The sequence below is a fragment of the Salvelinus alpinus genome, chromosome 38 (genome assembly GCF_045679555.1).
Source record: "Salvelinus alpinus chromosome 38, SLU_Salpinus.1, whole genome shotgun sequence".
Taxonomy (NCBI): domain Eukaryota; kingdom Metazoa; phylum Chordata; class Actinopteri; order Salmoniformes; family Salmonidae; genus Salvelinus; species Salvelinus alpinus.
Window position 1 is genome coordinate 2,489,528 of NC_092123.1, and position 13,771 is coordinate 2,503,298.

General features: G+C 41.7%; 1 protein-coding gene across 3 annotated transcripts in view; it reads right to left on the reverse strand.

Annotated features, from left to right (window-relative positions):
* The window catches only part of LOC139566314 (beta-1,3-galactosyltransferase 1-like), a 124,070-nt gene that overhangs the window by 25,231 nt on the left and 85,068 nt on the right, over positions 1-13,771 (reverse strand). Inside the window, exons 3-5 of one of the 3 annotated variants that reach the window (XR_011673083.1) lie at positions 7,801-7,948; positions 2,821-7,430; positions 2,370-2,572 (exon numbers count right to left, since the gene is read on the reverse strand). The exons of 1 other annotated variant lie outside the window; for it this stretch is intronic. The gene's annotated coding sequence lies outside the window, so the exon portion shown is untranslated. Of the gene's footprint in view, positions 1-2,369; positions 2,573-2,820; positions 7,431-7,800; positions 7,949-13,771 lie in introns of those variants that run through there. One more of the 3 variants, XM_071387425.1, reaches the window with a different exon arrangement.

Here is a 13,771-nt window from a genome sequence, read left to right on the forward strand (position 1 = left end):
GGAGAGAGAAAAGGCACCAGGTTAGTTAGAACCTCTGCTCATTTAAATATTTGCATAGCCCCCCGTTCCTACTCTGCAATAAATAGAGGTGTGATATCGTGATCGACCAAAACAAAAAGGAACGATCGTGACTAGTAGAGTACTTGTCTTGTTTCTAGGGCTATTAGCGTTTCGGCTATTTTGAAAGGATCTGTGTATAATCAGGCTACACAACACATTATCCAGAGATGGGAGTGGTAATTATGGGCTCTAATAGGGGCCAATTAGGCTGACTCTTCAAGCTTTACACTGTAACGCTTTGTTTCATTCCTCTATCCACAGTGGCATGTGGTATTTCCTGTACTGTGAGGGCTGCTGTTACTGTGGTAGGAAGTCGGTTAAATCCTAGTGTAACCACGCCCATTTCTATTGTTCTATGATGAATACTAGTAGATTCAAAAACATGAACTGGCGCACACCCAGAAAAATGTGTTTGTGTGGAGGTGCTGACTAACGGCGAATAAACTATAAACTATCAAAATAAAGGAAGTCGCACACTCCATGTATAAACTCCCAGCATTAAGTTGCTGCAGCATTAAGTTGCTGGAAGTTTATACATGGGGTGTGCGACTTTCTTTATTTTGATAGTCTATGATGAATACTAAACATTTTAAAAATATATATTTAACCAGGCAAGTCAGTTAAGAACAAATTCTTATTTACAATGACGGCCTACCCCGGCCAAACACGGACAGCGCTGGGCCAATTGTGCACCGCCCTATTGGACTTCCAATCACGGCCGGATGTGATACAGCCTGGATTCAAACCAGGGACTGTAGTGACGCCTCTTGCACTGAGATGCAGTGCCTTAGACCACTGCGCCACTCAGGAGCCCCTAAATGTAGCTCTATGATCAAATATCATGACAAACATCATGTTTGATATTCTTGTGTCTATCCTGTTTGACTCAAATCAGGACGAGAACACACTTTTAGGTACATTTGTGATATAGCTTGATTAGCTCAAAGCTCCCCCTGAAAATCAAGCTAGATAGCAGATACTAATGCCTTGAGAAAAAAAGACGTCAGGCCAACACTACAAATGGAACACTTCAAGATACCCACTTGTTACCAGACGCCATGATCTTGTTAAAAAACTTGTTTTTGTTACTTTGTTAGTACTTTTATTTTATTATTTTATGATGTGATTATTTTACTTTGATACTTGTATCTTAACACTAAACAAATACATTTGCCTCCCCTTCCTCCCCCCAGTATGTCCTCTCCTCCTAGGCTGTAATGTGAAGGACACCTCCCATTGTGTCTCATCCAGAGGCTGCGATGTGAAGGACACCTCCCATTGTGTCTCATCCAGAGGCTGCGATGTGAAGGACACCTCCCAGTGTGTCTCATCCAGAGGCTGCGATGTGAAGGACACCTCCCAGTGTGTCTCATCCAGAGGCTGCGATGTGAAGGACACCTCCCAGTGTGTCTCATCCAGAGGCTGAGATGTGAAGGACACCTCCCAGTGTGTCTCATCCAGAGGCTGCGATGTGAAGGACACCTCCCAGTGTGTCTCATCCAGAGGCTGCGATGTGAAGGACACCTCCCAGTGTGTCTCATCCAGAGGCTGAGATGTGAAGGACACCTCCCAGTGTGTCTCATCCAGAGGCTGCGATGTGAAGGACACCTCCCATTGTGTCTCATCCAGAGGCTGCGATGTGAAGGACACCTCCCAGTGTGTCTCATCCAGAGGCTGAGATGTGAAGGACACCTCCCAGTGTGTCTCATCCAGAGGCTGCGATGTGAAGGACACCTCCCATTGTGTCTCATCCAGAGGCTGAGATGTGAAGGACACCTCCCAGTGTGTCTCATCCAGAGGCTGAGATGTGAAGGACACCTCCCAGTGTGTCTCATCCAGAGGCTGCGATGTGAAGGACACCTCCCATTGTGTCTCATCCAGAGGCTGCGATGTGAAGGACACCTCCCAGTGTGTCTCATCCAGAGGCTGCGATGTGAAGGACACCTCCCAGTGTGTCTCATCCAGAGGCTGCGATGTGAAGGACACCTCCCAGTGTGTCTCATACAGAGGCTGCGATGTGAAGGACACCTCCCATTGTGTCTCATCCAGAGGCTGCGATGTGAAGGACACCTCCCATTGTGTCTCATCCAGAGGCTGCGATGTGAAGGACACCTCCCAGTGTGTCTCATCCAGAGGCTGCGATGTGAAGGACACCTCCCATTGTGTCTCATCCAGAGGCTGCGATGTGAAGGACACCTCCCAGTGTGTCTCATCCAGAGGCTGCGATGTGAAGGACACCTCCCATTGTGTCTCATCCAGAGGCTGCGATGTGAAGGACACCTCCCATTGTGTGTCTCATCCAGAGGCTGCGATGTGAAGGACACCTCCCATTGTGTCTCATCCAGAGGCTGCGATGTGAAGGACACCTCCCAGTGTGTCTCATACAGAGGCTGCATGGTGTTGGAGAGATTGTGTCCCTGGAGCTCTAGGCCCAGGTAGGGAAGGATTCACTACTGTTCTCTAAGAACTCTGAAAACGTACAGCTCAAAACACTCTCAGTCGCTTTTCCAAACTAGATTATATTTTTGTGTGTGTGTGAGAGATAAGAGGGAGGGAGAGAGAGAGAGAGAGGGAACAAATTACAAAAATGTTCCTTGCCATAGAACAAATCAGTGGAGACAGTCGATGAGGAAAATAACCAAACCAATAATGCAAGCAAAGATAATAGCCTAGTTTAATAAAAGTTCTCATCAAACACATCTTTTAATTAACAAAACACTTTTTTCCCCAGAGATGCCAATGTGTAGAACTGGTTTTAACCTTAGTGACTCAAAGTCATGTTTTCCATCCACGACAGTAGAGGACAGTAGCCACTCTTCCAAGATGTTCAAAACCATGACAACGGCATACTGTAAGAAGAGCAAATACCACACTGTTAAAGAGCATCGTTCCTTGCTAATAGAACTGTGATGACTCCAGACATTGCAGGCTGGGTAATTCTGATTGGTTCTCTGTTGGTTCTATTGGCCTTGCCGAGCAGCCCTCTTTCGAAGCCCTCATTTCAACACTCAACGGAACACTGAGCAATATTGATTGAGATAGTTGGGTTGTTTGAACATTAAAGAGCCTAAAAGTGGTTATTTGAAGACTGACACCCCTTGCCCAGCACGCATAAAGACACAGATACACACGGACACACAGTGACAGTTGCTTCTAGTCAAACAGTCTCAGTCTGTGAGCCATAAGAGCATAAGATTCCCTTCAGACATGTGGCCCGTCAGTGAGGGGTGTTCCCAGGGCTCTATAGGTCTCTACTGCATACACCCCAACTTAACCCTTGTTTGACACTCTCAGCCACTGAACAGTAATCAGTGTACTATTGTGCTTGCATACTTTATATGCCTCAACTGTATATAAACCCCTTGTTAACCCTTGGTTGACACCCTCAGCCTCCTGGCAGTAATCACTGCACTGTTGTCACTCACACACTGACACCGACATGCGTTACTAAGACCCCTGCTACACCGTGGAAAGAGTGTGAGATCGATGTGGATCCAAACTGAATTGAACCATTATAATGAGGGCAATTCCCTGGGAAACTGCAGGAGAAACAAATCTCCTTAAATCACTACCCACACAGCAGCCTATAATGACCATATAATGGAGGCCTCCAGTGCTCCCACTCGATTTGGGCTGAGTGTAAAGAAATCATATTTGCACGTCTTAAATTATACACCACAATTTTTGTTTTACGTTGTAAAATGACTAAGCAACCATTTATTAGAAATATTGTAAAATACGGAAGCAAGTGTTATTGCAAAATCAACCATTGTTACAGCCTGAACAGTGTTAAAACATGTAATGTGCTATTTAGAACGGAAGAGGAGGGGGTGTGATGATTTACATTAAAGAACATATCCGATGTAAACAAATTGAGTGGTCATGTGATAATGAACTAGAATGTATTGGCCTGAACGTTACACTGTCTCCCCAAATGTCTTTTACCCTCATTGGAATGTATAGGCCACCTTCCACCAAAAGTGTGTTTTTTGATCAGTTTAATACCATGCTTAGGGAATGTGATTTTGGGAAAGAGGTCATCTTAATGGGAGATTTTAACATTAATTATGAAGACAAGTGTTGTAGGAAAACCCTCAAACGGATCACTAATACCTTTGACCTTACACAGCTAGTTAAAGGGCCAACCAGGGTGACTTGTTGCTCTAAAACACAGATTGATTTGGTGTTCAGTAATAAACCAGAGAGAGTGACTAAATCATTCAATATGGTTACTGGGCTGTCTGATCATAATCTGACACTTATAGCCAGAAAGCTGTCTAAGAGCAGGTTTAACCTCTCTACTGTTAGAAAGCCGGATCAACTCAGAATACCTAAGAGTGAATTAAACTATTTTGAAAAAGCAATTAAGGGAATAAACTGGAATGATCTCTTGTCCTATACAGACGTGGAAGCTGATAGTCAGGTTTTTCTATCCACAATCCAGACTACAATAAATGGCTTCCTAAAGAAAATCAAATCCAAACCTGGCCAAAAGAGCACTCTTCCTTGGCTAAATGGAGAAATCTGGAAATTGATGAAAGAACGAGATTATGCTCTAAAAATAGCCCTAAAATCTAAATTAGAGCATGACAGACGTAGGTTTACCATGTTGAGAAATAAGGTGATGAAAGAAATCAGACAGGCCAAGGCAAACTTTTTTATTAACATAATTGGTGAAGCAAAGGGAAATTCTAAATTGATATGGGAGAATCTAAAAAAGTTAACAGGGAAAGACCATAGTAACACTGCAAAAAGACTAGAAATCATGGTGAATAACAATCCAACACAGGATGCAGTCGAAATAGCAATAGCCTTCAATTCCTACTTTATTGACTCTGTCAGGGTAATGACACAGAACCCCTCCACTGGTTTCTTGGGCTCAGTGTTAGTGAATGACACTCAACCTGTCTTCATCATAAGGGAGGTTTCTGAGTCAAAGGTGAACAAGGTGATTAGCTCACTAAAGAACTCTAAAGCCAAAGATGTGTTTGGGATGGACTCTACCTTTCTTAAAAACTACAAAGAGTCACTCATTGGCCCCATTACTAAGGTCACCAACACATCTATTGGTCTCGGTGTGTTTTCAAGGTTATGGAATTCGGCCATAATAACGGCCATCTTTAAATCAGGCGACCCTGCTGACGTGAGTAACTACAGGCCCATTAGTATACTACCTGTGGTGTCAAAGGTTGTTGAAAAGTGTGTAGCAGAACAACTGATTGCCCACCTCAACAACAGCCCCTTCACATTACACTCCATGCAGTTTGGCTTCAGAGCGAAACACTCCACAGAAACAGCCAACTGCTTTCTTCTGGAAAATGTGAAGTCCAAGATGGACAAAGGGGGTGCTGTTGGGGCTGTGTTTCTGGACCTAAGGAAGGCTTTTGATACTGTTAACCATGAGATTCTCATCACAAAATTGTCCAAGTTCAACTTTTCCCCTGATGCCTTGAGATGGATGAAATCATACCTTGAAGGCAGAACTCAGTGTGTCAGAGTGAGCAATGAGCTGTCGCCCACTCTTAGCTATGATGTGGGCGTGCCCCAAGGGTCAATACTGGGGCCCCTCCTGTTCAGCCTGTACATTAATGATCTGCCTTCTGTCTGTACTGGGTCTGAAGTTCAAATGTATGCAGATGATACAGTGATATATGTGCATGCAAAGAGCAAACAACAAGCTGCACAAGAACTCACTACTGTAATGGTCCAGGTTACAAAGTGGCTCAGTGACTCGTGTTTGCATCTCAATGTGAAAAAAACTGTTTGCATGTTCTTCACAAAGAGGGCAACAGATGCTACTGAGCCAGATGTCTATGTGTCGGGGGAGAAGCTCCAGGTGGTATTCGATTTTAAGTACCTTGGCATCATACTTGATTCCAACCTCTCTTTTAAAAAGCATGTGAAAAAGGTAATTCAAATAACCAAATTCAACCTAGCTAATTTCCGATTTATACGAAATTGTTTGACTACAGAGGTAGCAAAACTGTACTTCAAATCTATGATACTCCCCCACTTAACATACTGCTTGACTAGTTGGGCCCAAGCTTGCTGTACAACATTAAAACCTATTCAGTCTGTCTACAAACAGGCTCTCAAAGTGCTTGATAGGAAGCCCAATAGCCATCATCATTGTCACATCCTCAGAAAGCATGAGCTCTTGAGTTGGGAAAATCTTGTGCAATACACCGACGCATGTCTTGTATTCAAGATCCTTAATGGCCTGGCTCCCTCTCCACTCAATATTTTTGTTAAACAGAAAACCCAGACATATGGCAGCAGATCCACAAGGTCTGCCATGAGAGGTGACTGTATAGTTCCCCTAAGGAAAAGCACCTTTAGTAAATCTGCATTCTCTGTGAGAGCTTCCCATGTCTGGAATACACTGCCATCAGACACACATAACTGCACCACATATCAGACTTTCACAAAATGCTTGAAGACATGGCTAAAGGTCAATCAGATTTGTGAACATGGTCCCTAGCTGTGTGTTGCCGCTTTCCATGTCTGTTGTCTGTAACTTGTAAGGTGTGGAAACACTTTGTTGCTTTTATGAATTTTGTCTTGCTGCTTTTTGTTCTATGTTGCTCTGTCTGTATGCTACGTCTTGCTTGTCCTATGTTGCTCTGTCTGTATGCTATGTCTTGCTTGTCCTATGTTGCTATGTCTTGCTTGTTCTATGTTGCTATTGTCTATATTGTAATTGTTTTTAATAACCTGCCCAGGGACTGCGGTTGAAAATTAGCCGGCTGGCTAAAACCGGCACTTTTACTGAAACGTTGATTAATGTGCACTGTCCCTGTAAAAATAAAAATAAACTCAAACTCAAAACCTCTTTCTAGGTAAATCTCCAACATGGTTGCCTAAACAATAGAACAAGGAATATCCAAGAGAATCTTGTATTAATACATCTCTTATTCAACGTAAACACTAAGTCCTACTTAAGTAAAGGGAAGTCGAGCATCACGTCAGTATGAGGTAGCGGAAAGTCTTTTTCGTGAACATAAATGACAATTAAAGAAAAAGCAGACAGTGAGAGAGTGAGAAACAGCGGGTATAGAGAGAGGTATTTGGAGCGGAGTGGTGCCGGAGCGCTCATTAGCCGAGGCTGAGGTGGCAGTACAGGATGCCCGACACGTCTTCAAACATGAGATTGCGCCGGTGTTTGACTCGCTTCTACACATTAGCATCATCAAAGTGAATAGTTAAGAGACCGAATTAAGAGAATAAAGCATATGCATGACAGAACCCATGACGCGTAAACCTTAGCAAAGGGCGTTAGTGTGGAAGAGAGAAAAAGAGAGATTGAGAGAGATAAAGAGAGAGAGAAAGGATGTGTGCAGTGCATGCAAGCAAACCTTAGCTTCCCCTGCCTGAGAGAGAGAGAGAGAGAGAGAGAGAGAGAGAGGGGTGAGATTTAAGCACACATCAAATCTATTGAACTTTTACCAATCAAAACAATGAATTACACTGTAAATACCGAAGTAATAGAAAATGACAATGCTGACATATGACAGTCAGTGCAATTCAAAGCTGCATCAAGGATACTTCTTTAGAAAAGGCTGGATAATGTTTTCTATAATTGTAGTCTTCAGGCCATGAAAAGAAAATGAACAAACAGAGAGATTTTCTACAGTGCAAAATCCTTGAATAAAAAAAATGGGAGGTACTTTATTTTCAACAGTTTTTCCCCCAAAACTATGGCGTCTTTTCATAAAGACTGACTTTGCATTTTTATCTCACCTTAAGGTATAGAGCTCGTCATCAAAACGTAATCTCTCACTGGTCCTGCAGGCAAAACAATGGACAGCCTTGACCTCAATCTTTCAGACTTCTGGCTTGGTTCCTTCAGCCCCTAGCCCCTTCTTCTACCCCTTTGGTGTTCACAGATCTGAAAGGAATGGATAGGAGTAAGCAAGAAAGATGATGACTCCACCTCTCCCATAGGCTAAGTGGAGTTCCTCCGCCATTATCTCTTACCAAACCAATCCTTTAATATCTGTGAGCCTGTGTCTCTGATTGGCAATTACTATTACCCTGCAATTACTCTTCAATTCAATGAATAGCTTACGATCACAATAGATAATTACAACACTCCTATTCTGACAGAGGCACAGTAGGCTGCTCTGAGGAAAATAGGAATGAATACACCGTCCAAGGATTTTAATCAGTGCAATTAGTAAATGGTGCACAATAGAAAGAGTATAAATGACAGTTTATCTTCTTGTAGAGTCTCTGTTGATGTGTCACCAGGTGGTTGTGGGTAAATTGGTGAGATGCAGGACCTGTAGACACTAGATAATACATGAAGCACTTTATACCATAAATTACCTGAAGTCTACCAAATAAACTATTTGCCGTACCTCCCAAGCTCCCATTTGAGCTTGGGAGGTACAGTACATTCCAATTATGATGTGAATTAATTCAGGCTAAAGCGTCACCATGGCATGTTGTACAGTACAAACAATGTAGGGATACAGAGAAGGTTAGAACTCTGAGTGAACTGTTTAACTTTGGTGTGTTTCGTCAGTGATGAGGGACTCTGTGTTAGTAATGTGATTTATGGTAGTTGGCAGATCAGAAGACAATTTCTCCAGGCATCTCTTTGTACTGTATGTGTGTGGGCAGATGTACGATACTGTGTGTATGTGTGTGTGTGTGTGTGTGTGTGTGTGTGTGTGTGTGTGTGTGTGTGTGTGTGTGTGTGTGTGTGTGTGTGTGTGCATGCGTGCGTGTGTAAGAGAGAGAAAGAGACTGCCTTAGGTACTCGTGTGTACAATAACTGTTAGTGTCTGTGTGTCCTTGTGTTTTTGTACGCGTGTGTTTGTGTGCACGACTTAGTGTGCTTATGTGTGACTTCGCAGTGTTCACAGGTCCGTGAGTGGGAAGAGAAAAAGCACATGGGCTGGGAGAAGGAGAGTGTGTGGTTGCATGGTGCCAGTTCTTTGGTTTTAGAATCTAAATTAGGATTCTTTTCAAAGAAAATAGAACAAAACCATTAGAGTCACAGTGCTCTTTGTTTGAGGTCAGAACAACTCGCTGAGGTAAAGCACTTTCAAATATTTATCCTTCTACTTTTTAAATTACCTTTAGTCATAGAGATTGATGAGCATCTAGCAAGGGAACAAGGATGAACTACAAAACAGAACATCAAGACGGTAATGGGTACGTCTACTTCACACTCAAACATGCATCCTTCAACCAGACACACTGTAGAAGAGACTCTGTCTTACTCTCTCGCTCTCTTTCTCTCTCTCTATCAACCTGTCTATAACCCTGTCACCATGGTGATAATGAAGACAAATTGATAATATATGCAGTAAACACACCTTGACCACAAATCTAAATGACTAGATAGATACCATAGGGTTCCCAGCCAATTTTCTCAACCAGGTGTTGATTGGCTATTTCTCTCTAGAACCATGACATAACAATACCTTCCATACCATCCATGGAATACATCATACATACATATCTACCACACTACACATATTTCTCTTTCTCTCATGAAATGTCCCAGATAATACTGACAAATCTGCTTCTTGGCCCAGTTTCTGCATTCAACATTCCTATACATAATTGGGTTAGTGTACAATAATCTATGCAGCTTCATGATGGTTCAAAGACTCCCCTGTTCCCCCTCCTCCCACCCCCGCCCGTCCCCCAGTCTCCAGATCGGTTTTGTTGCTAAACAACCAACCTAAGCGTGCGCAACTATGGGACAAAACAGACTTACTGTAGATTGTTGACAACATGTAAACTATATTTAGTGTCCAATGTTGTTGGCTCTCAAATACATAGTCACAGTTGTTGGTTAGCTAGCTAGCCAGCACATTTTTGCCATATTAACGTAGACATGACATCAGCCAAAACACCTAATAACAAGATGGTATCAAGAACAACATAAAACTAGCTGAAATGAGCATCCTGCAATTCTCCACATGGCAGCTTCTTGTCATCGTCATTGCTAGCTATCTGGCCATCCAGATTAAATTACAACAACACACAGACTTCTGCCCCATTGAATCGTGTGCATCTCTTCGGTGATGTTGTCAGCTAACCCGTCTATAAAGTCGAGCAGTGATGCGGTGACAGAGGGGGAAGGAGAGGAGGACGATGTCACCATGGGACAGGAACTAATTACGCTTCCATTATTCTACAGTTCCACTCTCTGCATAGCATTAAAAGCTTACACCCTCATAGAGTAATGTGCTCTGCTAGTGTGGTGTCTGTCAGTGTATCCTCAGAGCACAGCTGCATGGATATACTGCCATTTAGGTAGACACCCTGTCGCCATGGGGATAAGAGTGATGTAGCCTGGTCATTTTATTGGATATTTTTCATTCGGTTAGTCTTGCCTTACCTCTGCTCAGAGTACACTCCTGTGTTAGTAGTTCTAAGGCAAGCACAACATAGTAAACTTGACAAAACTGAATAGATGAATATTGAATAGGCTGACGCAATAAGGTAAACATTCCATAGAATGTAATTAATGGGGCTTGTGAAGCAAGAGTCCCCACTTTAAATCTTTGTCATACTTCCTATTATTAGGAACGCTACTCCTCTTATACTGTTTAAGCTAGAAACCTAATTCCAACTTTAAAATGTGCAAAAGGGTCAGGACCAGTGTGCTTGCATACAACTTTTTTATATATATTTTATACTTTTAAACTCCCAGATTTCCAACATTCCATTCACTGGGAACAATGCAACTTTTGACAAAAATCTGCTAATTTGACCCCTTTCGCAACCTGTTAGTCAAAACGTGAGAGCATGTGAAATCTTCCTCTACTTCTCTGCTATTCAAAAATAACTGCTACCAATCTACCGATACAGCTGTTTTAGTAACCGCATTAACATTTTTCCCCAGAACCTTTTACAAACAACTGAAAAATGACATCTTGGTCTACTGCTCTGGTATTACAATAATCTGGAATCAAAACAGAATTATCTACTACCAATCAAAAGTTCCAGCTGTTTGTCTGAGTTTAGAGCGACAAAAAGTAGCTAGCTAAAGCCAGCTAACAGCTCTCAGTCATGTCGTTGAGCAGCCCAAACGGAGCCATTGCTATGGACACTCACAAACACTTAAAGGCTATGACATCTTGGTTTACTTCTGTTCTATTTAAAGCTGGAATCAGAACGTAATTATCTTCTACCAATCAACAGTTACAGCTGTTTGTCGGAGTTTAGAGTGACGAAAATTAGCTAGCTAACATCAGCTAACAGCTCTCTCATGTCTTGTCATTAACTATATAACGTAAACTCACCCCATTCCGTACAAATGTGCGCAACCGCAACATTCAAACGAGGCTACAAAGAAAACGAATGGGACTGTAGCGACTGTGTTGACTTCAAAATCGGGGGTGTGAACTAGGTTTCTATTCAAGCGTTGATCGACATGGTAATGGTTCTATGGTATTGGAGAAAAGTTGAAAAAACGGACCCTCCGTTACATCGTGACGTGTCATGTCGTAACGTACAGCACGCATAAAGCAACTATTTCTGTCTTACAATCTCTCTCCACCAGGTGTAGCACTTCTCTCATCGTTTAAAAACAAGAAATGGACAGTGACGGGGTAAGGGGGTGATACCTAGTCATTTTTTGCGTCATCATTGCATGCGATCATCATTCTCAAAGCCGCTGTTTACTTCTAAGATCACTTTAGCACCGCCCTAAAAACCCGATTCAAATTCGACACAAACCTTCAAATAGGTATGTAATGACACATTATATAAACTCTTTATAGTGTTTTATTTACATTTTAGGTGACCTTACATAAGGTGATAAGTTGGACAGATCGAGTGAAAAAAAGCAATTTTCCCACACAAAATCTCTCCTTCTCACTATCACGCATTAGTTTCACTTCCCCACCCGCCATTTTTAAAAAGACCCGACGGGACTCATTGCCTGCTTGAATTATGCAGAAACGGGCAGCGTTTAGGTCATGTAATTGATCATGTTGGAAAGGGGAGAAATTGTGCTTTACAATGGTATTGATATTACAGTTGATCTGGAAGTATTACGTTTTTGGGGCGCTAAAATAAGAGCAATTGTACGGACCAAGGCGATGTACGAGTTTACGTGAGTTTACGTTAAATGTGCATAAATGTGCATAAAATAACTTACCAACAGTAATTCTTGAACCGTTCAAGATAGAGACCCCAAACCAACTTTCACATGTTCAGGCTATCTTAACCTCAAGTTCTCAAAAACGTTATTAATAAGGATTTGCCCTTTTTTTCAATTTTCACCAAAAATGACATACCCAAATCTAACTGCCTGTAGCTCAGGCCCTGAAGCAAGGATATGCATATTCTTGATACCATTTGAAAGGAAACACTTTGATGTTTATGGAAATGTGAAAGGAATGTAGTAGAATATAACATAATAGATCTGGTAAAAGATAATACAAAGAAGAAAAAATAACGTTCTTTTGTATTTGTTTTGTACCATCATCTTTGAAATCCAAGAGAAAGGCCATAATGTATTATTCCAGCCCAGGTGCAATTTAGATTTTGGCCACTATATGGCAGCAGTGTATGTGCTACGTATTAGACTGATCCAATGAACTGTTGCATTTCTGTTCAAGATTTTGTATCAAGACTGCCCAAATGTGCCTAATTTGTTTATTAATAACTTTTCATGTTCAAAATTGTGCACTCTTCTCAAACAAAAGCATTGGTATTATTTCGCTGTAATAGCTACTGCAAATTGGACAGTGCAGTTAGATTAACAAGAATTTAAGATTTCTGCCAATATCAGATATGTCTATGTCCTGGGAAATTTTCCTGGGAAAAACCTCATGTTGTAAGTAACAAGTACAACCTCATGTTGTAAGTATCATGTTTGTCGGAGTTTAGAGTGACGAAAAGAAGCTATCTTATGTCAGTTAACAGCTCTCTGATGTTTCGTCATTGAGCAGCCCAAACGGAGCCGTTGTTATGGATACTAGCACCCGCAGAGGAGCTCATGGGGCAGCACAGGAAGCTAGGGACAGACAGAGATGGACAGAAGTTGATCCATCCTTAGTTTTCCACTATCACAGCCATTAAACTATGTAACTGTTTTCCTTCCTCTCTGGCAACTGATTTAGGAAGGATGCCTGTATCTTTGAAGTGACTGGGATTATTGATACACCATCCAAAGTGTAATTAATAACTTCACCATGCTCAAAAGGATATTCAATGTCTGCTTTTTATTTTTTACCCATCTACCAATCAAATCAAATTGTATTTGTCACATGAGCCGAATACAACAGGTGTAGACCTTACAGTGAAATGCTTACTTATAAGCCCTTAACCAACAATGCCGTTTTCAGAAAAATACCTAAAAAATAAGAAATAAAAGTAACAAATAATTAAGAGAAGCAGTAAAATAACAATAGCGGGCTATATACAGGGGGTACCGGTACAGAGTCAAAGTGCGGGGCACCGGTTAGTCGAGGTAATTGAGGTAATATATACATGTAGGTAGAGTTATTAAAGTGACTTATGCATAGATAATAACAGAGTAACAGCAGTGTAAAAAGAGGGCCATTGGAAAACCTCCCTGGTCTTTGTGGTTTAAATTCAGTGCTCGACTGAGGGACCTTACAGATAATTGTATGTGTGTACAGAAATGAGGTAGTCATTAAAAAATGTAATTCAAACACTATTATTGTACACAGAGTGAGTCCATGCAACTTAATATGTGACTTATTAAGCAAAGCTT